Genomic DNA, 25,271 nt, shown 5'->3' on the forward strand with positions numbered 1-25,271 from the left:
TTCCAAAAGGAAAATACGTAAACTGAATAGGGAAAAATAGTACATTCCATCAGAATGTTGCAATAGGAAACAGACTATCTCTAAATCTCATACAAACTGAATTACACTATTTACCCGAGTTTATATAAATACTAATATTATAAACAGATTGAAAGAAAAAAAGCTATGTAATGTATAATGTTATTAGCTGTTACTCAAGAAATTAAACCCACTTTTCCCCTGAATTTTAGGAAGCAAAGTTAATAAGATTAGTAACACAACTATGTACAAGGAACACATTCAGAAACAGTTACATTAACGGGCCACTGTGGCTAAAAATGTGACTTTTGTTCTCTTTGGAGAAATGATTCTCTACAACTATGTGGTCAACAGTAGCCTAAAAGTCTACATAGAACTCGTTCATTAAAGAGTAGCACGTCAGACTGAATATCTCCCAAAAGAAATCTGTTATTAAAATTTCAGAAACAGATGTAATCTCTTATGTTAAAACTTGCTTTGTTACCACCACGATAGCTTGAATTTTAAAATGTAAAATTCTCAAATTTTACATTTAAAAAATTTTTAATTTTTAAATTTACGAAGTCAAATCCCAATAATGACTTTGCAGAAATAGAAAATCCATAAATTCAACCGGGCACAGTGGCTCACACCTGTAATCCTAGCACTTTGGGAGGCTGAGGTGGGTAGACCACAAGGTCAAGAGATCAAGACCATCCTGGCCAACATGATGAAACCCCGTCTCTACTAAAAATACAAAACTTCATTGGGTATGGTGGAGCATGCCTGTAGTCCTAGCTACTCAGGAGGCTGAGGCAGGAGAATCACTTGAGCCTGAGGTGGAGGTTGCAGTGAGCTGAGATTGTGCCACTACACACCAGCCTGGCAACAGAGTGAGACTGCCTCTCAAGAAAAAAAGAAAAAGAAAAATCCATAAATTCATATGGAATCTCAAGGGACCATGAATAGCTAAAATAATCTTGAAAAATAACAAAGTTGGAGGTCTCACATTTCCTAATTTCATTTCCTTACTGCCAACCTACACTAATCAAAACAGTGTGGTACTGTCATAAAGACAGACATATAGATCAATGGAATGGAATAGACAGCCCACAGATAAATTCTTGCATATATAGACAAATGATTTTCTACAAGGGTGCAAGATCATTCAATGGTGAAAAGACAGTCTTTTCAACAAATGTTAGGAAAATTGGATATCCACATGCAGAAGATTAAGTTGGACCCTTTCCTTGTAACATATACAAAAAGCAACTCAAAATTAATAAAAACATAAGAGCTAAAACTATACAACTCTTAGAAATAGCATGGGAGAAGAGTTTCATGATATTGAATATAGCACTTATTTCTTGGATACAATACCAAAGCACAGGCAACAAAAGAAAACCATATAAATTGGACTATGTTAAATTTAAAAACTTCCTTGCATCAAAGAACATAATCAACAGTGTGGAAAGCAACCTATAAAATGGGAGAAAATATCTGCATTTCATATGTGCAATAAGAATTAATATTCAGAATATTAAAAAAACTCCTATGACTAAAACAAATTATTTTTTAATGGGCAAAGGACTCAAATAGACATTTCTTCAAAGAAGATATATAAGTGGCCAAAAAGCACATGAAAAGATACTCAATAACACAAGTCCTTAGAGAAATACAAATCAAAATTACAATGAGATATTACTTCACACCCAATAGGATAGTGTGTAAAGGAAGGGAGGGAGGGAGGGACGGAGGGAGGAAGGAAGGAAGGAAGGAAGGAAGGAAGGAAGGAAGGAAGGAAGGAAGGAGAAAGTAAGAAAAAGAAGAAAGAAAAGAAAGAAAAAGAATGGAAGAAGAAAGAAAGAAAGAAAGAAAGAAAGAAAGAAAGAAAGAAAGAAAGAAAGAAAGAGAGAGAGAAAGAGGGAGAGAAAGAAAAGAAAAAGTGTGAGGATGCAGAAAAACAAACCCTGGTGCACTAGTGGTGGAAAAGTAAAATGGTGCTGCTACTATGGAAAATAGTATGTCAGTTCCTCAAAAATTAAAAATAGATTACCATATGATCCCAAAAGCAGGGATTCAAACAATATTTGAACACTCATGTTCATAGTAATATTTTTCACAATAGTCAAAAATAGGAAGAACCCAAGTGTCCATTAACTGATGAATGAACAAACTAAACATGGTACATACATACAATAGAATATTATTCAGCCTTAAAAAGGAAGAAAATTTTGACATGTGCAACAAATTGGTGAACCTTGAAGATGTTATTCTAAGTAAAACAAGTCAGTTACAAAAGGACAAATGCTGTATGATTCCCCTTACAGGTATTTAGTGTAGTCAAATCATAGAGACAAAGAGTAGAATAGTGGGTGGTTGCTGTGGCAGAGAGCAAGGGGGAAAGTAAGCTACTTTTTAAAGAGTGGTTTCTAGTTTAGAAGACAAAAATAATTCTGGAAATGGATGGTGGTGATAATTGCACAACATGGTGAATATACTTAATGCCACTGAACTGCACACTTAAAGATGGCTAAAAGGTCAATTTTATATTACATACATTTTACCATAATTTTATTTTATTTTTATTTATTTATTTGTTTTTTAGAGATGGGTCTTATTATGTTGAACAGCCTGATCTCGAACTCCTGGCCTCAAGCAATCCTCCCATCTCAGCCTCCCAAAGTGCTAGGGTTACAAGTGTGAGCCACCATGCCTGCCCCAAAACTTTCAAAAATTTAAAGTATATCGTTTGACCCCCTAAAAAATTCAATTAAGAAAAGAAAATTAAAATCTCTCCCTATTTTCTATCTAGAGATTACTGTTTTTTTTAAAAAAAACTAAAATTTCAAGCTGGCCCTGGTGGCTCAGGCCTATAATCCCAGCACTTTAGGAAGCTGAGGCTGGTGGATTTCTTGAGCCCAGGAGTTCGAGACCAGCCTGGGCAACATGGCAAAATCCCGTCTCTATAAAAAATGCAAAAATTAGCCAGGTATGGTGGTCTGTGCCTGTAGTACCAGCTACCTGGGAGAATGAGATGGGAGGATCACTTGAGTCCAGGAGGTAGATCACGTCACTGCACTCCAGCTGGGGTGACAGACTGAGACCCCATCTCAAAAAACAAACAAACAAAAATACAAAAACAAAAATTCCATGTAATTAATTATAAAAGTGTAGTCATATTTTTCCTGTGATTAGTCATCTGAATGTCACTGTCATCCATGGATTTGAATGCATTTTGATTAAGTGGTTTTCTTCTTTTTTCTATTTTACACACATTGGGATATTAACAGTATGACAGCTGCAGTGTCCTGGATTAAAAAGTAGATAATGTCACAGGTCCTGCCATGTGGTGCTATCATCCTACAGTGTATAATTTCTTAAATTCTGAAAGACTGCAGGCTCTCAGTTCTATGCTAGTAAAGACCTTAGGCAGAGCTCTTAAACTGCCCACCTGTATATGTAATCAGCACATAGGGTTCAGCTTTCTGTGAACCTGGTGAGAAGCTGAATTCCCTTTTTTTTTTTTGAGACAGAGTTTTGTTCTGTTGCCCAGGCTAAACTGCAGTGGTGCAATCTTGGCTCACTGCAATCTCTGCCTCCCAGGTTCAACGATTCTCCTGCCTCAACCTCCCGAGTAGCTGGGACTACAAGCGCCCGCCACAACCACGCCCGGCTAATTTTTGTATTTTTTAGTAGAGGTGGGGTTTCACCATGTTGGCCAGTGTGTTCTCAAACTCCTGACCTCAGGTGATCCGCCTGCTTCAGTCTCACAAAGTGCTAGGATTACAGGCGTGAGCCACTGCACCCAACCAGTGAGAAGCTGAATTCTTTAGAACATGGGAGAAGTTATTGCTAAGGTACACCTAGATGACATTTTCTTATGGTGGTTGTTTATCCAGTTCAGTAAACCTTTCAACACAAACCAGGTAGATGAGACCAAGGACAAATCAAGCATTTCTGGTATAACTCTGTTTATTAGGTTACATTTTCTTCTCCTCTTTCTTACTTTCCTGTGATTGCCTCCTTTCCAGTTGTCTCTAGAAGTTATTTTTCTAGCTCGAGGGAAATCCTTCTGTGTAATTCCATCTGGAGTGACTGGCGGGGTGGCCTTGCCACACAGCTATTTGCATGAGGCTCTTCCTGGGAAAGAACTCATCCCCAGGGAGGAAGGGCACCATTTTGGCTGAAGGACAATAGAGCAGGGTCAGAGGGGAAGGGTGAGTCTGAGTGCAGCACAGTTCCTGTCACTCAGACTCCCATGTAGCCCACCCCCATCAACCCTTGTTTGAGTCCTGGGGTGAGAGATTGCCATGAAAGACCCAAGTAAGAACTAGAGGAATTGGTAAATTAGAATTCAAAGCACCACAGCTTCAGCAGTAAGGGGGGAAGGTGAGGAAGAGGAGCCCTGTCTATGGCTTACATCATGCTCTCAGTGTAGACATCAGCCTGAGCATCCTCCAAGTAGACAACAACTGACACAAACAGAAGAGAGAGTCTTTGGGGGCACACACAGCTGTGTTGGCTGTGCACTTACAGGGGCAGCTATCACACCCACAGCGGGCTGGAGAAGGAAAAAAGGGCAAATGGCAATGCCAATATTATCCCTGAGAAGTGTGTGGAACATGTGTGAGTCATTTTCTGGGGTCTTCGAAGGCTTATGAGATAATCTAAAGGAGCTTGGCATTCCTACCAAGCAGGAGGGCGCAGGGGCAAGAGAGGGAAAAGATAGCTTTGTAAAGTCTTTGATCTTATTTTTATCCTCAGACTGGTGAGGGCTGGAAATACGGGTAAAGCATTTTCAAAAGAGAAACTATCTTGATCAAACAAAATAAAACTACATTGTCTAGACAGAATTTATAGGAGGTTTATTTGAGTCACATAACACTGAATTTCTTTGGATTTACTGTGTTTTCTGATCTATTCATGTTAGCCTCTGACCTAAGTGAATTCTACACTTACACATTTGACCAAGTTAGCAAAACTACTGTTGAATTTTTTGAATAAAAATGCAAGAAAATCTCAGCCATTCTGAACTTATGAGGAATGTCACACTGGATATTTACTTTTACGAAAAAATCAGAGTTAGCATGCTAAATATTAGAGTTGTAAATTTTAAGGGTTTGGGCACAAGTACATACTCAAATGCATTATAAAGTCCCTCTCCACTTAAAAAATATATAATGTACATAATGTCTTTTTGAAAACTCAAGGTGGTCCTTATAAGTATCAATTTTCTTATGTACTGAAGATGAATATTGTTTTGTCATTACTGAATCCACTTGCTTTGTGTTTTTCTTTTAAAGCAAGTTCCTGATGTAGACTCAGAGCTAGTTTTTCATTTATATTTACTCCTACTCAAGAGATGCAATGTGGTAGACAGAGCATGCCCTAGGAAACCTTGTGTTAGAAATGTGCATCAGTACTACTGTTAGGATGACCTTGAATAAGTGAGTTAGCCTCTCTGAATGGTTTCTTCATCTGCAAAATGGGTATAGCAATAGCTACCTCACAGATTTTTTATGAGTTAATGTAAACAAAGTATCTGGTATTGGTTCCTCTCCACCCCTTGGGAGTCAGACAAATTATAGCTTTTCTGTTTACTATAGTTAGGTGACCTTGGGCTAGTTAGCTCTGAATTTCAGCTTCCCAACCTGCAGGAGAATGAAATATTTGTTAAGTGACTAATATAGTGCCTGACATATAGTAGAGGTCCAATGAAAGGCAATTTCCTCTTTTTTTTTTTTCTTTTTTTTTTTCTAAGAAGAGCAAATTGCCTGATACACTGGGCAACATAACCAAAAGGCTTTCCACAAACTGAACCAATAAGTCAAGACACTTTTTCTCAGCCCTGTTGCTCCCGATATTCGGTGACTACCCAAACCATTCATAACAACATCTGTGATTCCTGTGCCATGAACCTAGCAGACCACTAGCAACCCTATGTCAGCTTGTGCCACCCTCTCGGCCTCCTCTTGCACTATTTGTTGATGTAATTTAAAGAGGCAGCTCCCTCTCTAATTCAAAAATTTGGACTACAGTGTTTAGAGTGTGCAGTTGCCTCATCACCACTGTCAAAAGATTATATTAGGACAAAAATGACCTACTATTTTTTCTAAACTTTTCTTAGCATTTTTTAAAAACCCAGCATCAGTAAGAAACAATGCTACCTAGCACATCTTGCTAGTGTTCATTCTGAAGGTAAGTATTGCCCATATTTGAAGGATATAACCAAAGTCAAGCTCTCTGACTTAGGAAAGGAAAATAAAAATAAGCACAAAAATTAGAAATGTTAAGTTTTTTTTTTAATTTTTTTTTTTTGAGACGGAGTTTCACTCTGTCACCCAGGCTGGAGTGCAGTGGCACCATCTCAGCTCACTGTAACCTCCACTTTCCTGGTTCAAGGAATTCTCCTGCCTCAGCCTCCTGAGTAGCTGGGATAACAGGCGCATGCCACCACACCTGGCTAATTTTTTTGTATTTTTAGTAGAGGCAGGCTTTCACCATGTTGGCCAGATTGGTCTCAAACTCCTGACCTCAGACAATCTGCCTGCCTTGGCCTCCCAAAGTGCTGGGATTACAGGCTTGAGCCACTGCACCCAGCCTAAAAACTGCATCTTTAACATTTAACAATATTCCCATTGAGTTCCTACTTGGAGTGTCCTTTTTAAAAAAAGAAAGTAGATCCTTGAAAAAGGGTCTACTTATGTATGATTTGTGATTTGTTAATTGCTTTTCATGGGCAATATTTGGCTTTACAAGCAGTTTAAAATGCCAGGTAGTCAACTGCATTTGCTCATTTAATTATCTTGCCTTTTCAGTATATGGGACCAGAGACGGGACACATTCAAAAACTTTTTGAACAATAACGTCTCACATGTGTTGTTACATAAGTGTTACTGTTTAGGAGATACATGATGCTCTGTGATTTGAGAGTGAGCATAAAATTTGTAGAACTGCCATTTCTGATGCTTGATACTTCCCTAATTGTAATAGTCATCACTTTGTAATTACAATTGCATCTTTCTCCCTCCCCACAAAACTGAGAGCACTGAAGGCAGGAGTCTCTTATTCTCTTTTGTGTCCCTAGCTCCTAGCTCAATGATTGACACAAGTGAGTAAACATTTGTTGAATGGTGTGTATGCATCCTGCTTATCCATCAACAATTTATTGTGCTTCTTCTTTTCAAAGCATGTACATTTTCTCCTTTGAGGACAGAACTGCTTTTTAAAAAGCTACCTTTTTACCCTTCACTATAGAAAGTTTACATTCCAAAAGACATTGACTTATTAGTTTCATTTCTGTTCACAGAATTTCTGTCAAGTCTCTCCACGGTTCAGATTCCTTATTGAACATGAAAAACAAATGGAAGTGAATGACAGTTGATCCTCATTTTTCACAGTAGTAGTTATGTTCTATAAAGTTGCCACAAACATGAAATTAGTGAATACTGAATCACTACTCCTTGGGGAAGCACAGAGTTTAATTCCTGTAAGCCTTTCTTCATAGTATTTTCATCAACCAATCAATATATTACCTTGTTTTGTGTGTTTTTCTGCTTAAAGACGTCTTATTTTATAAAAATTGTTAATTAATTAACATTGAATTCATGATCAATGACACTATGTCTGAAGCACTCATTTCCGAAGGAAACTTATCTAACATACATATTTTCTCCTTAAAGCATGTCCTACACAGGAAAAGTAGACAGCACATCAGCACTCTGCCTCGGGCCATTTTAAACAGCAAATTCACCAACAAAAACTGCAAAAATGTGAAACATGTGGCACTAAATAGCAAAAAAGATACTTGTCTACAAAATGAGAGCTGAAACAAAAAGGCAGAGAAAAGTCTGTTCAGCCTCTGTTAGGAACATGCACGTAGGCAACACAAATTTTTGGCACTCTTCATGTCTGGGAATGGCCATGAAAGCACTACGAGTATTGATTTAGGGATTACAAATAAATGTTAGCATCCCCCATCTCCCAGCCCCCTTGTGACTGCGCAGGTTATGTGACTAGCTGTGGTCAATGGGTGCTAAGAAATGATGAGTGAACTGATGCACAACTCTTCTACTTTTCTCTTTTCCTTTCCAAACAACTAATGGACGTGAAGTGAAAACTGATGGAATTTTCACTTCATGATGAAAACACCATCAGCCTGGGGCCCTGAGTGGCTGCATGGAACACAAATCACCCCCTATTCCCATCAAATAAAGTTGGACAAGTATAGTAATGAGAAAAAATTTGGCCACTGTTATTTGGAGATTCATTTATTATTGCACCATGTCCCTGACTATCCTTGTTATACTGAAATTGGTACCAAAATAAGGGTACCAATATAGGTTTTGCCACCACCAAAATCTAAAATATAGAGCTAATAATATGTGGAAGAAAATGTATGACCCTCATTTGAAAGATCCTGATTCAGCAATTAAATTTTATTTATATATAATACCTGAAAAATTGCTTTAGAGATCATCGAACTTAATGTTCTCATTTATGAATGAGAAATCTGAGGCTGAAGTAAGGTGAATAACTTAAAATATTACCCTTGAAAATGAATTAAATGTCATGAACTTTATGAAAGTAAGTTGTTATTATTGCCTACCTCCAACCAAGGATACACAATTGATTCACAACAAAGCCATCACTAGAACCCAAGTTTCTTTTATTACTAGGTATAAATGTAGTTTATTACCCAGTTTTTAAAAATATAGAAATACATATTACAAGGAATATTGACTGGAAGTTGCTGATATTCAGATGCTTTTTGCATGTAAAATTAGGCAACACTGTTTTGTTTGCATTACTGCTTTACATAGAAGCTAAAGATGCCTAACAGAGACAGAAAAAGACAGAGAGACAGAGAAAGAGAAGTCTATCACTGAGTTTCAGACTTACTCAAAGGTATTAGATTGCAATGGTCAAACCAAGGCAGACTTATTGGGAGAAACAACAGAGGCTCTGAGGAAGCTCACTCTTAGCGAAGAATAATCTGGGATGGTTGAGTCAAACCCAGCAACAAGACCCAAGTGTTGGAGAGGCTGTTGGTGACTTCGTTGCTCCTTCTCATAACCACCACCTCCTCTCCCCTTGGCTTTATCTACACTGGGCTCCTTGCTGTGCCTCAAACTCTCCAAGCATGCTCTCCTCAGGCCTTTACCCCTGAAGTTACCTCTGCCTAGAAAGCTCTTCCCCCATGGTGTGCTCTCCCACCTTCTTCAGGTCTTTATTTAAAGGTTAGCTTTTTAGTGGAAACTTGCTTGACCTCCTATTTAAAACTACAGTCCTCATCTCTGAAGTATCCTAAGGCTTTTCCTGTCTTTATTTTTCACCATAGGATTAGTATTTTTTAACATATCTTTTGACTGACTGACTTTGTTTTTTGTCTGTCTCCCCCTCTAGAATTTAACTTTTTAAGAACAGAGATTTTTTTGTTATTGTTTAATAAGCCTTGTTTATGCTTTATCCCCAATGCCTAAAAATAGTATCTGGCAAATAGCAGATACTTCATAAATATTTGCTAGATGAACGAATGAATGAGTATACATGGGTAGTTACCTGACTTCTGAATACAAGAGAGTTTTTTTCTGCAATAACAACAAAAAAGATTAAAAATTCTAACTGTAAAAAACAATCATAGCCAATTAAAAGGCAAAAAAAGAAAATATTTGTAGCAACTATGAAAGATATAAGGTCACTATACTTTATTATAAAGAGTTTACATATGTCAGTGAGAAGAACCCTAAAGCTCAAAAGAAAAATGCCTGAAAGGTATAAATAGACAATTCACTAAAGAGATATAAAATATTCACTAAGAAAAAATTCAACTTAATTAATGACTAAATAATTAGAAACTGAAACAATAATTAGATACCATTAATCACCTCCTAAATCAGGACAAATTTTAGAACTATAGTAGTTACTACAAGTGAGAGTTTGACAAATACACATTCTTATAATTTTGTTGGGAAGACATATGGCTCTACAAAGTAACTTGGCAACAGATACACTCAAGTCTTCAAAAACATTTATACCTTTTAATTGAGTATTTAAAAAGAAGGACAAAGATTGTTGCACAAATATGTTACATTTAATAGTAAAAAATGGGAAAAATAAATATTCCATAATAAGGAAATGTTTGAGTAAAATATAGTACACCCATAGAATAAAATATTATACAAGGATTAAAAATTATATCCCAAGGGTGGCTGAATGATGTGGGAATGCTTATTATAAATATTTAAAGCTGCATATATACTGTACTTGCAATTATGGAAACAATACATGTGAAGAAAGATACTCACCAAAATAGCCACAATTATTCTTTTAGGTTGGTAGAATTATAGATGATCATAAAAAACTTTTTTCATAAGTTTTAAATTTTCCTAAATTATTGTTTTTCAAACTTTTTTTTGTCCTCCTAAGGAGACTTTTTAGGTATTTTTTCTTGTATACCCTCTTTTGAAATTTTAATACCATAGATATATATTGTACATACATTTATGTTCTGTGATTCTTTTGAGGGCCATAAACCATTGTCAAATCCAAAATTTCTTTACCTCCACCCCCAGAACCAAATTTCATCCTCTTGAGAACAGTGGTGATGACACTGAGAATGCATGTTCTAAATAATATATATTAGATTGGTTTTACTTTGATAATTAGATATAATTTTTTAAAGGAAAATGCTAGGTATTTCGCCCTGAAGAAATACATCTCTAACAGTAGAACTTTTGGTCCTCTAGCACCTGAAATTTTGAAGCAATGATCTTTCTATTATACCTAAAATTGCTTGTGTATGTAGACATTTGTTCTAGCTAATATAAATCTGACTTCAGATATGTAGATTTAGATATGTAACATATTTTGCAGGAAAGAACAGAGTTGAATTTAAAAACAACCAATTACTACATTGTACTCTAGTGTGAACAAAATTCCTTTCAGGAGCATTAATTTACTGCTTCTTAACTCCAGTTCTACAGATGAAAAACTAAGGCTCAGAGAAAGTAAATAGCTTGACCAAGATCCTATCATTAGTAAAAAGCAAAGTTATCTAATTCCAAAATATTTGTTCTTTTCATTATATGTTGCTGTAGGTGTTAATAACAATTTTCAGTGAAAATATGATGTAAGCACAGAGCAAAGGAAAGCTCTGGAACAAAACTCGCTGGGTAATGTTTCCTGTACTAGCCGTCATCCACAAGTGATGCTGCAGCCATCTGGTCCAATTCCCCCACACTACATAACTTGATTGGCTTGTCATGGTCTTGCCAACATTTTTTGAGCATTGTTATCTTTCTTAGTAACTTCCTTAAAGATGCTGCATTTCAGTCTTCAGGCCAGGGCACGTGAGGCAGTGAACCAATCCGGTAAACTTCTCTAACTCTCCAAGACCCCTTGCCAAGCCACTGCTGCTGGGAGACAGCCCTAGAGCATGACTTCTTACAGTGTACTTTGAAGTAGATAAAATATGCACTCACGGACATCTGTCTGTTATTTCCTGCACTCACAGCTTTGTTCTTCTTTATTGCCAGAGAATTCTATGGATGATGTCACTTTTTTCTGAAGAAAACAGGCCATCAGAGATTTTCACTGACATAATTAATTATCTGTAGTTTGATTCTGGGCCAGAAAATTCTCAAGGCACAGCCCCCAAAAGAATTAACTCTACTGTGCTTGCTATTCTTAAACTGTTAAAGAGACAGGGTACCATATCTTTTTTTTCTCAGACACTGATAATGGTATTTTTGTTCAGTGATATCAAGTAACAGAAAGTGAACTGGGGCACTATTCTATAATTTCACAAGGAAGACCTTCGGATCAATGGGCAGCAAACTCTAAAGGTCGCTACAGATCAAGTATACAAAGCAAAGCTTTTAGGGCTTAGTCTTAAATGCTGCAGGAATGCATCACAATTACTGAATAGACTTTGGGGGATCTTGTGAATCTGCAGGCAGAAAAATGAGATCTCAACCAAAGCTAACAACATTAAATTAGCCACAAGGTGAAAGAAAGGCTTTGATGTATCAGCCACAAAAGCCTAAAACATCAAATATATTTAAACCTTACAGGAGATAAGAAATTACCAGAATGGTGACCATATATTTTGAGAGTCTTCACTTATGTTTTTATATAAATCAAAAACAAATTAGCCAGTTCCCCAAAAGACTTGTTACTCTCCACTCTGCTGGGTTTCAAGATTATGTAAATGCACCGTTCTTTGTCTCTTTAAAACTAGAGCTCCATGGGGAATGATGGACACTGTAGATGTCATAAGGCAACGGAGAGGCTCTGTGGAATCAGAGCACTTGAATCATTGTTGTTCCTGCTCTCACTAGGTGAGTAATAAGGTAAGATCCAGGAAGTCTCAACTTTCTCAACTCTGGTGGAAACAGCAAAATCCTATTTAGCATAAAGGATTAATTGAAACCATAGGTTTGAATATGCATATAAATACTGTCCCCCTAAAAAGGAATTGTTATTTATGGTCTCTTCTACTACCTTAATTCTGCATAAACACGTTTAAATTGGGCTCTCTCCAATGAATTTACAGTGGTAAATTATCTCTTTAGATTTACTATCAAAATTTAAAGACAAAATTATGATGTAAAAATGTTTGTTATAAAAAATCAACATTAAAGAAGTGGTTAAAGAAAATGTAAAATGTGCATCCTCTCACAATCTACTCACCAAGGCTAATTCTATTAATAATTTGAAGTGGATTGTTTCAGAATTTTCTCTATCAACATACAAATGTAGTTACTACTACATTTGTAGTAACTCCCTGACCTAACATGTATTATCTCCCTGACCTAACAACATTATGAAGCACTTACTGTATAACAGGAATTGTGCAAAGTGCTTTTTAAACATTATCTCATTTAAAACTCACATAACCTTATAAGATAGACACTATTATTATCACCGTTTTGTAAATGAGGGCTCTGAGGCAGGTGCAGAAAAGTTCAGTAATTTGCTCAGTCACATCAACTAATAAGTGGTATCAGAACGCAAAATTAGGCAACCTAACTTCAGAGCTGGAATATTAATATTATACTTTATAAATTCTCCATATATATATTCATATAGAATTCAAATGTGTAACAACTTATTTTTTTAATTCAATGATAGAATGAAAAGGTCAAGGAGAATTAAATTCCATTGCCACTGATACTCTTTTCACCATAACTGTCATGCCTTGTTTATTTCATTTTAAATAAATTAATAGAATCTCTTCTATTTTTAGTTCGTTTCTCAATTGAGTCTTTTTCAGTGTTCTCAATTTTTTTTCACCTGAATCTGTAACCTAAAGTTTAGATCAAACTCTAACACACACAAAAAAAAAATTCCAAGGAAAAGATCTAATAATTGTGTTGGACTAGAATCTACTTTGTTAACTTTGTGTGAAATAACAATTTCCACTGTGATTTATGTCTGTGGTAATTAAATCAAACCTTTACTAGACATCTCTTTGATTAGTCTTGCTCCCCTCCTTAGATGGAAGTTGATACACTCAGCTACTTCTTCTGTTTCCTTTAGCACCTGCACACCATAAATGGAACAGTTAATTGTCTCCTGTCTCTCTCCTTCCCCATCTTTTTCCCTCCTTCATTCCATCGGCTAACTTATTCCTTTAGCAGCTACATGCAAAGTATGTGGCTAGTTGCTGTGGTGAATCTCATATGAGTAGGACATAATCCTATGTTTATACGACTTTATAATCTAGTAGGATTGAGATTTTGGAAGGCTACTCCTATAGCTTATTGTTCATCAAGCCACCTTTTGGAAGGAAGGGTGAAAGGAAAGTTCTAGAGCATGAAATAGCACTGGGAAGTCACCAGGAATGTTGGATCTTAATTCCAGCTTGTTGACCAATCTAATTGGCTCCAAGCCTTAGCACCTTAGCAGACCATTTGATTTATAGAATCAGAAGAATTTAGAACAACAAAATTTAATTCCTTTCTTTCGTTGTTTTTAATTTGAGACAGGGTCTTGTTCTGTTGCCCAGGCTGGAGTTCAGTGGCACAATGATGGCTTACTGTAGCTTCAACCACCCAGGTTCAATTGATCATCCTCCCTCAGCCTTCTGAGTAGCTGGGATTACAAGTGCTCACCACCATGCCCAGCTATTTTTTTTTTTTTTTTTGGAGAGACAAGGTTTTGCCATGTTGCCAGGCTAGTCTGGAATTCCTGGCCTCAAGCAATCTGCCCACCTCGGCCTCCCAAAGTACTGGAATACAGAAGTGGGCCATTATGCCCAGCCTAATTTCTTAATTTACAACTAAAGAGACGGAGATTCCAAGAAGTCAATAATTTGCCCAAGGAATACAACTAATTGGTTCTTGATTGCACGTTAGAATCCCACTCTCCTGATTCTCAGACCAGAGGTCTCTCCATTATGCTAAATCACAAGTAAATACATTGCAGCAGTGTCACATAGGCATTAATTCATATACTAGTTAATTTTTAAAACATGAAATGACCAATTTTGGCAAAATTAACATTTTAAGAAGCATTTGAATGCTATTAGGCACACTTGAAGGAATGCTGGTATACATATCAATAGCAGCTTGTGACTGTAAAATCAATGCCATAAAAATGGTAATTGATGTTTCACTGAAATTTGGCCATGTATTCAAATACATCACTTGTTAATTAGCAATAGGAATGTGGTTACATAACTTAAAATATCTGATGCAATATATTTTTCTCTTATTCCTTTATCATGTAATGCAATATTTTACATTAATTTTCAGATAAGCACCTATATATAGTATCATTTATATCAGGTCTTCTTTCCATATGCAGATCCTGAAGTCAACCAGGAACTGGTTGATAATCTTCTTTAGGAAAGATGTTGAAAAACTTAATTTTGTTATAAGCTGATACTTCCAATAACCAATCTTCATTCAAAGTGGGGAGCATTCTGGTTAAGCATGTTACATATCATGATCCCATTACTTTTAGCCCCTTAGGATTTTATTTTTCATGATAGGCTAAGCCTGAGCTTTATCTGGCAGTATGATATTGATTGCGGCATTGGGAAATCTTTGCCTTATTAGCTTGTATAATGTTTCCAATGTTTCTACTTGTTCCAAATAAATGACCAAGAACCACTGGCCAAGATTTATATTAATAGCTGGAAAGTTTCAGTAAAAGAACTTTCTTGATTATGACAGAGTCAATAAAATGGCTCAAGGTCTCCCTAGCTTGTCTCAAACTCCTATTGCTTATTTGTAGTTACCAAGCTGCCAAACATTATTGTTTCAGACAGTCATAGGCATTGACCTCTACTGAGTTTTTGTGGTCAGGAACCTTCTCTGAGCTGTCATCATCGTGCTGCATCATCTCCAAGCAAGTGGTCAGATGAAAGCATGGTGAAGATGACTAAATAGAAGAGGCAGGTGGATGAGATCAGTTAACCAGTGTCGCCAGATTTCTCAGTGCTGAATTCATCATTTCATGTTCAACAGTGGCCAGTCTTGTTAAATAATATTATGGCAATATCTCTAGAGTTCATGACCTTCAAGGCCAGCAAGCATGTAGTCTGAATTTTTTTATCTACAGTCATTCCTCACATGCTTAATTCTGAGAGCTAGCTTAGCAAGACGCCATGGAACTACAGCAAAATGGGCACATCTGTTCCAGCTGAAGTCCTAGTAGCTGTTTCAGAGATAGTGTCACATTAAGGGGGATGAGTTCTCAAGCATACATCTCAAGATGACTTAATCACAGCAAAAGCATTTCAAGCATCTCTTCCCAAGGTGTCTGGCATTACTTTTTCTAGCCACACCGCCTAAGAATTCATCAAAGCCACAAATGAAGGAAACAATCATGTGCTTCTGATTTTGCAGCCGCTAAAGCAGAGGCACTTGGTACTTTCAGAACCACCAGTAAAACACAGAGAAAATTCATCCCTCTCACCCTCCAGACTCAAATCCGTATTTGATTCTGCCATCATCTTTTCTTTTCTATTATACTTTAAGTTCTAGGATACGTATGCAGGTTTGTTACATAGGTATACATGTGCCATGGTGGTTTGCTGCACCCATTGACCGTCATCTGCATTAGGTATTTCTCATAATGCTATCCCTCCCCTAGCCACTCACCACCCAACAGGCCCCAGTGTGTGATGTTTCCCTCCCTGTGCCCATATGTTCTCTTTGTTCAACTTCCACTTAGGAGTAAGAATGTGGTGTTTGGTTTTCTGTTCCAGGATTAGTTTGCTGAGAATTATGGTTTCCAGCTTCATCCATGTCCCTGCAAAGGACATGAACTCTTTCTTTTTCTGGATGCATAGTATTCCATAGTGTATATATGCCACACTTTCTTTATCCAGTCTAACACTGATGGGCGTTTGGGTTGGTTCCAAGTTTGCTATTTTTATTGGTTCCATTTTTTTGCTATTGTGAACAGTGCTGCAGTAAACATACATGTGCATGTGTCTTTATAGTAGAATGATTTATAATCTATTGGGTATGTACCCAGTAATGAGAATGCTGGATGTGGGAGATCTGTCAGGGTGGTGGGAAAAATTAAAGGAAAGATGCAAACCTTCTTGGAAGGCTGGGAGGTTTTGCAAAGCTTCTGGAAAGAATGAGCTGAGGCAAAGGGCAGATAACAAGGGAGTGCAAATGAGTTTATCTAGATAGGTTTGTTTACCTATTTCTCCAGAAACCAACCTTTGATCATCCACTTGCAGGACTGCTCCTTACTGGGAGATCGACAATGTTAATTACCCACAAATTGTGTTTGCTCCAGGCCTTTGTCATTAAATCTGTACTATAATAAATACAAGGGTCTCAGGCTTATCAGGACTGCACTCTTGTCTCTGGTGCTAAGCTGTGCAGTCCCCTAGCCATGCTCTCAGGCCAAATATCCGTGTATGCGTACTTCTTTCATCAGTCCCTCAACAAGAGTCTGTGGGACAGACATAGCAGCTGGGTCAAATGGTATTTCTATTTCTAGATCCTTGAGGAATCACCACACTGTCTTCCACAGTGGTTGAACTAATTTACACTCCCACCAACAGTGTAAGAGCATTCCTATTTCTCCACAACCTCTCCAGCATCTGTTGTTTCCTGACTTTTTAATGATCACCATTCTAACTGGCCTGAGATGGTATCTCATTGTGGTTTTTGATTTGCATTTCTCTAATGACCAGGGATGATGAGCTTTTTTTCATATGTTTGTGGGTCGCATAAATGTCTTCTTCTGAAAAGTGTCTGTTCATACCCTTTGCCCACTTTTTGTTGGGGTTGTGTGGTTTTTTTCTTGTAAATTTGTTTAAGTTCCTTGTAGATTCTTAATATTAGCCCTTTGCCCGATAGATAGATTGCAAAAATTTTCTCCCATTCTGTAGGTTGCCTGTTCACTCTGATAATAGTTTCTTTTGCTGTGCAAAAGCTCTTTAGTTTAATTAAATCCCATTTGTCTATTTTGGCTTTTGTTGTGATTGCTTTTGGTGTTTTAGTCATGAAGTCTTTGCCCATGCCTATGTCCTGAGTGATATTGCCTAGGTTTTCTTCCATGGTTTTTATGGGTTTAGGTCTTACATTTAATCTTTAATCCACCTTGAGTTAACTTTTATATAAGGTGTAAGGAAAGGGTTTAGTTTCAGTTTTCTGCATATGACTAGCCAGTTTTCTCAACACCATTAATTAAACAGGAAATCCTTTCTTCATTGCTTGTTTTCATCAGGTTTGTCAAAGATCAAATGGTTGTAGATGTGTGGTATTATTTCTGAGGTCTCTATTCTGTTCCATTGGTCTATATATCTGTTTTGGTACCAGTACCATGCTGTTTTGGTTACTGTAGCCTTGCAGTATAGTTTGAAGTCAGGTAGCTGAGGCCTTCAGCTTTGTTCTTTTTGCTTAGGATTGTCTTGGCTCTAAGGGCTCTTTTTTGGTTCCATATGTAATTTAAAGTAGTTTTTTCCTAAATCTGTGAAGAAAGTCAATGGTAGCTTGAAAGGAATAGCACTGAATCTGTAAATTACTTTGGGCAGTATCGCCATTTTCATGATATTGATTCTTCCTATCCATGAGCATGAAATGTTTTTCCATTTGTTTGTGTCCTCTCTTATTTCTTTGAGCAGTAGTTTGTAGTTTTCCTTGAAGAGATCCTTCACTTCCCTTGTTAGTTGTATTCCTAGGTATTTTGTTCTCTTTGTAGCAATTGTGAATGGGAGTTTGCTTATAATTTGGCTCGCTATTATTGGTGTATAGGAATGCTTGCAATGTTTGCACATTGATTTTGTATCCTGAGACTTTGCTGAAGTTGCTTATCAGCTTAAGGAGTTTTGGGGCTGAGATGATGGGGTTTTCTAAATATACAGTCATGTCATCTGCCCACAGAGATAATTTAACTTCTTCTCTTCCTATTTGAATACCTTTATTTCTTTCTCTTGTCTGATTGTCCTGGTCAGAACTTCCCATACTATGTTGAATAGGAGTGTTGAGAGAGGGCATCCTTGTTCTATGCTGGTTTTCAAAGGGAACGCTTCCAGCTTTTGCTCATTTAGTATGATATTGGCAGTGGGTTTGTCATAAATAGCTCTCATTATTTTGAGATATGTTCCATCAATACTTAGTTTATTGAGGGTTTTTTGCATGAAGAGATGTTGAATTTTATCTAAGGCCTTTTCTGCATCTATTAAGATAATCAGCTGGTGTTTGTCATTGGTTCTGTTTATGTGATGGATTACGTTTATTGATTTGTATATGTTGAACCAGCTTTGCATCCCAGGCATGACACCAACTTGATTGTGGTGGATAAGCTTTTTGATGTGCTGTTGGATTTTCGTATTGATGTTTATCAGGGATATTAGCCTGAAATTTTCTTTTTTTGTTGTGTCTCTGCCAGGTTTTGGTATCCGGATGATGCTGGCCTCATAAAATGAGTTAGGAAGCAATTCCTCTTTTTCTATTGTTTGGAATAGTTTCAGAAGGAATAGACCCAGTTCCTCTTTGTACTTCTGGTAGAATATGGCTGTGAGTCTGTGTGGTCCTGGGCTTTTTGGTTGGTAGGCTATTAATTACTGCCTCAATTTCAGAACTTGCTATTGATCTAGTCAGGGATTCAATTTCTTCCTGGTTTAAACTTGGGAGGGTGTATGTGTCCAGGAATTTATCCATTTCTTCTAGATTTCCTAGTTTATTTGTGAAGAGACTTTTCAAAAGTCTCAGAGACTGAGACTTTTCCACTGTGCTCTCTGAAACTCACATTCAACCACAAGTAAATTCTCCTCAGTTCACAAACTCTTCTGAGAATGTTCCCTTCACCTCCTTGCTCTAAGGTAGTGATTCTCAAATTTGGCTGGACTTCAGAATCACCCAAAGCTTAAAACAAAAAACAAAACAAAACAAAAATAAATACAGCTGCATAGTTCCCTACCTCCAGAGGTGGGTATTTAATTAGTCTGGGATATGGTCTGCATAACTGTGGCCAAGTTTTAGAACTACTTCTCTAAAGGAACACTGGCTTTCTCCAGAGGACATTACTTGCCCAACAGCTCAGAAGCAGATAGTTTCTATGACACTCTCCTTGTACCAATGGGCCTGCATGTAGAGTAGATTTCCCTCCTTGCTCATCATCACTGCTTCCAAATAATTCTCTCTCCCTACTTCCTAAAATATACTAGCTTTTACTTTCATGTCATCAAATAATATTGATTTGTATCCTTTCTGTTAATAGTTGTACTAGTTCATTCTTACATTGCTAATAATGTAAAGAAATACCTGAGACTGGGTAATTTATAAGAAAAGAAGTTTAACTGGCTTATAGTTCCACAGGCTGTACAGCTGGAAGCAAAGTGACATCTGCTTCCCAGGAGGCCTCAGGAGGCTTCCAATCATGGCAGAAGGCAAAGAGGGAGCAGCCATATCACATGGCAAAAGCAGGAGCAAGAAAGCAAGGCGGGAGGTATGCCACACTTTTAAATGATCAGATCTCACAAGAACTCACTCACCATCATGAGGACAGTACCAAGGAGGGTGGTGCTAAACCATTCATGAGAAATCCATCTCCATGATCCAATTACCTTTCACGAGACCCTATGTCCAACACTGGGGATTACATTTCAACATAAAATTTGGGTGGGTACATACAGCCAAACTATATCAATAGTCGTGGGCCATTCAATACCCCGGGTCATTCATTTTCCTTCCATCTTTGAAGATTTTCACTTCTGGATTGCTGTTATTTGCTCTAACACCACTTTTGCCAATTTTTTTGGTGACTTCCATATCCTTTTAGATGACTTTTCAGATGTTCTGACTTCCCAGTTCCCTGAACTTCCCTCCTCTCATGATTCTGTTTTTCACACTACTTCAGCCTTCACTTATAAGGTCATACCCTAGTTTTTGCCATTAGTATAAAAAATTATTACCATCTATGTATTTCAACTCTCCAACACCATCTTCTATATTTCCAGTTTACTCCCTTTAGAGCTAAAAATCCAACAATGCTTTAATGGCAGCACACTATAATCCATTGATTTTGTCATCTTTTGATTAGCCTTCACCCTCCTCCTTCCATGTGCTCATTTTCCTTCTCATTCAGCTTAAATTTCAATTGCGTACACTCTTAATGTCATGCCCTTTCTCTCACATGATTGTACTCTCTTGGTCAAATTACAGCCTTGGTTAAATCTCTTTCCCCAGAGAAAAACACATGCCAACTGATCTTATTTCAAATTCATGGTCACTAACTTTAACTGGGCTGTTAATTCTATCCAAAAAATCACACTATATTCCTTTGGTCCACTCTCATATACTATTTCATAACTTCTGCCTTATGAAATCACACATCTACCCCATTGCTTCCTGGCTCACCAAGAAAATGGAAACAATTTGGGAAGAATTTCCATAATCTCCTACCACTTCCATATACCTACTGCATCTTTGCTGGTAAATGTGAACTTCTTCCCTATTACTAGAAGTAAACTGATTGTGCTTCCAATTAACATGAACTTCTTGCTTTATTCACTAAATCCCATCCTCTTTTGACTAACTGGGACATTGCTCCAAGCCTTTACCCATGGTTAGTTTCCCTCCATACTAACTCATTATCATTAGCATCCAAATATACTGTTATTTCTTCCATCAGAACAAGGCCCTCCCTTGACTCTACTTCCCCTGGAGATCCCACTTCATTTCTCTCCTTTCTTATACAGTAAAACTCATTGAAAGAATTGCCTATATATACTGTCTCCAATATTCTCTCCTCCCATGTGACTGGGATTTCTTTGAGCCCATTCCATTCAGCCTTCTCCTTCTAGTACTCCACTGAAACCCTTTCATGAAGGCAAATCATGAACTGTCTATTGCTGAATTCAATAGTTAACTCTCACTCCTCATTTTTCTTTATCCATCAGCAGCATCTGACACTTTGGATCTTTCTCCCTACCTTGAAAAATTTTCTACTTTCACTCCAAGACACCCTACCTGTTAATTTCCTCTTTCTTCTCAAACTGTTCATTCTCATTCTTCTTTGCTGAGTCCTCCTCATCCTCCCAGCCTCTCAGTGCTGGTATTCCCTGGGCTTAGACCTTGGACTCTTATTTTTTTCTATCTAAATTTGCTTACTTCATGGATTTTACTGGATTTCGAGGGCTTTAAATAGTATCTACATACATATGACTCACACATGGACAACTCCAGCCCAGACCTCTTCCCTGAACTGAACTCTAGACGCATATTCAAATGCTCAAATGCCTATTGGACATCTCTCTGTACTTGAATGTCTAACAGGCATCTGAAACTTCCTGTGCAAAACTATATTTCTGATTTCTAGTTGTCTACTCTGCTCCACCTGCAGTCTTCCACATCTCAGTAAAAGACAACCCGTTTCCCATTTGCTCAGGCAAACAACCTTGGAGTCAGGCTTAGCGAATCTCTTTCTCACATATCCCACAATCAACCTGCCATCAAATACAATGAGCTCTCCTACAAAATTTATACAAAATCTGAGCACTTTCCCCTGACCACCACTCTTACTGCCTGATATGGTTTTGGTCTATGTCTCCAGCCAAATCTCATCTTGTAGCTCCTATAACTCCCATGTGTTGCGGCAGGGACCTGGTGAAAGATGGTTGAATCAAGGGGGCAGGTCTTTCCCATGCTGTTCTTGTGATAGTGAACAGGTCTCACGAGATCTGAAGGTATTAAAAACACAAGTTTCTCTGCACAAACTGTCTCTTTGCCTGCTGCCACCCATGTAAGAGCTGACTTGCTCCTCCTTGCCTTCTGCCATGATTGTGAAACCTCTCTAACCACGTGGAACTGTGAGTACAATTAAACCTCTTTCTTTTGTAAATTTCCCAGTCTCAGGTATGTCTTTATCAACAGCATGAAAACAGACGAATACACTGCCCTAATCCAAGTCACCATTATTATATCTTGTCTGGATTACACAAAGCTACCTAGTTTGGTCCTTTTTCTTTCTAGAGGTTCACATTGACTCAGAAACAGGGAAGTAAATAAAGAACTGCTGACAAAGGAAAGGATCCCTGGACTTTCTCTGTTTACCTAATCACTGTCAATATAATAAAATTAAAACTGTTTTGAAATACATAGAGATAGAATTTTTTTAAAAAGCCATAATGCACATGTACACGAATGTTCATTGCAGCACTGTTTACAATAGCAAAGACCTGGAATCAACCCAAATGCCCATTGATAATAGACTGGATTGGAAAAATGTGGCACATATACACCATGGAATATTATGCAGCAATCAGAAATGATGAGTTCGTGTCGTTTGTAGGGACATGGATGAATCTGGAAAACATCATCCTCAGCAAACTGACACAAGAACAGAAAATGAAACACCGCATATTCTCACTCATAGGTGGGTGATGAAAAATGAGAACACATGGACACAGAAAGGGGAGTACTAAACACTGGGGTCTATTGGGGGGAAAAGGGGAGGGCCAGTGGGAGGGGGAGGTGGGGAGGGATAGCCTGGGGAGAAATGCCAAATGTGGGTGAAGGGGAGAAGAAAAGCAAAGCACACTGCCATGTGTGTACCTACGCAACTGTCTTGCATGCTCTGCTCATGTACCCCAAAACCTATAATCCAATAAAAAATTAAAAAAAAAAAAAAAGCCATAATGATATTTTTAAATGTTAATAGTTATTTAAATATATTTATTAAGTAACTAATATATGAAGATTCAGATCACCATAAATAATTTTAAAATCCCAAAGAAAACAAACATCATTTTCCTAAAATTGGTTCATATTTTTTAAATTCCTTTAAAGGTCTTTTAAGTAAAAACCCACGTTTTTAAAAAGTAAAAAAAAAATAGTTCGGAAAATTCAGAAAAAGCATTATAAGAAAGGATTGGCCTTCCCACATATAAAAGCATATACTACAACACTAATTAAAACTATATGGTATTACAGCATGGAATAGGTAGAGAACTCTCTGGAGTAAACCAGAAAACCCATAAGTAGATTTAAATATTATAGGATAAAAGTGGCATTTCAAATCATAATGTAAAATAGCTTATGCAAATAATGGTTGTTTACTCATTACCTCTCAGTTATAAAACCATTTATATCTATTCTACTCTGTGATACTGAGATTCTGCAAACTATATTTCCCAGGCTCCTGTTCTAGATGCTTTCTGTTGGGTTCTGCTAATTGAAGTCAGTAGAGGAACAGTAAAAGGTGGGATGGGGAGAAAGATTTCCTTTCTCCTTGTCCTGTGTCTGACAATGTTGCTCCGGTAGTAGCAGTTAGCTGCAGCTCCTGGTTCTTCAGGCCTCTCACAACTAGCCTCATCAAGCTCCCTTAGAGGTACTAGCAGAGGCTGGACAGTAAGCCCTCCGCAGAGGGATTCCTCCTTTGTAGTCCTAAGCACTGGTCATCTTATGTCTTCCCTTTGTTTCCTCAGCCCTAGAGGTGATAGCTGCTTCTTATCTGTTTACTTCAGCATTCTCCTCTTACTGTTTTAGGCTTCTACCATCTGTGTGACCAAATCCCTATTAACTCCTTTCTGTTTGAGATATCTAGTGTGCTTTCTGTTTTCCTGACTAGACCCTGACTGCTATTAACAGCCATCTACAAATAAGTAAAGTAGCTTACTTTAAGATGAATTTCAGATGGGTTAAATACTTAAATTTAAGAAAAATTGGGGGGAAAAAGAAGTAGAAGAAAATTTGAAAGAAATTTTGCATAATCTAAGAGTGGGAAGGCCTTTCAAATTTTAATCCGTATCAGAAGCCATAAAACAAAAGATTGATATCTGACCAATAATAGTAATAATAAATTCTGCATAACAAAAAATGCCAAAATAAAGTCAAAATAAAAATGAGATATGAAAAAATATTTGATTTATGTCTCACATCAAAGAGAACTAATTGCTTTGTTACATAAAAACAGCTCTCATTAATCAGTAAAAGACTAACAATCCAATGGAAAAACAGGCAAAGAGAAGAACAGACTAGTCACAGAAAAGAAATATAAATATTTCTAACAACAATTGAAAAGATGTTCAACCTCACTCGTAAGAGAAATGTAAATTAAAACTACTGGGAAATACTCATTTCATCTATCAGATTGGCAAAGGACTTACAACATCAAATTGGTAAAACAACTGATAATGTACTGTGTTGGCAGGAATGTGAGAAACCAGGCCTATGAAGGGCAACTTTGCAAAATCTATCATAAATTGATATACCATTTGACTTAGCAATTTCAATTCTGAGAATTTAATCAAGAGAAATACTCTTATCTGTGTGGTAATATATAAACATAATGTACTAATGGAGCACTGATTATGATAGTGAAAACTGTGTACAACTTAAATGTTCTGCAACAGGACACTGCACTATGAACCCAAATATCATACACTCTAAAGTCACTGAAATGAACGTAAAATCTCTATGTGTACTAATGAGGGACTGTGTGGGTCCACCAGGGGCTGGTTTCAAAGGCAGGAGCTTCCCAGCACCATGCCTCCATCCACACCCCCATCAGGGAGCCTCACGTTCTTTGTCTGACTTTCCCGTGGGCTAGGTAGAAATTCCAAGTGAGCTTCTGTGTTCCAAAAAGCTCCCCCACCCAAAGCTCTGGAAGGAGGGGGCTCTGATTGTGGGCTGGGCAGCCAATCCTATATGAAACTGGAAGATCAATCACTCCAGCTGAAGTTTGAAAGAACTCCTCTCATTGGATGAGAACTTGAATAGGATGGGAATAACTCCAAGGTTAAAAACACACTGCTCCTTACCTACAGGGATAGGTGGCTCACACCTGTAATC

The 25,271-nt window shown here is 37.4% G+C and overlaps 1 protein-coding gene across 6 annotated transcripts in view; it reads right to left on the reverse strand.

Moving 5' to 3' along the window:
• The window catches only part of FILIP1 (filamin A interacting protein 1), a 217,429-nt gene that overhangs the window by 83,056 nt on the left and 109,102 nt on the right, over window positions 1-25,271 (reverse strand). The window lies entirely within an intron of this gene.

The sequence above is a fragment of the Callithrix jacchus genome, chromosome 4, assembly GCF_049354715.1.
Source record: "Callithrix jacchus isolate 240 chromosome 4, calJac240_pri, whole genome shotgun sequence".
In the NCBI taxonomy this organism is placed as follows: domain Eukaryota; kingdom Metazoa; phylum Chordata; class Mammalia; order Primates; family Cebidae; genus Callithrix; species Callithrix jacchus.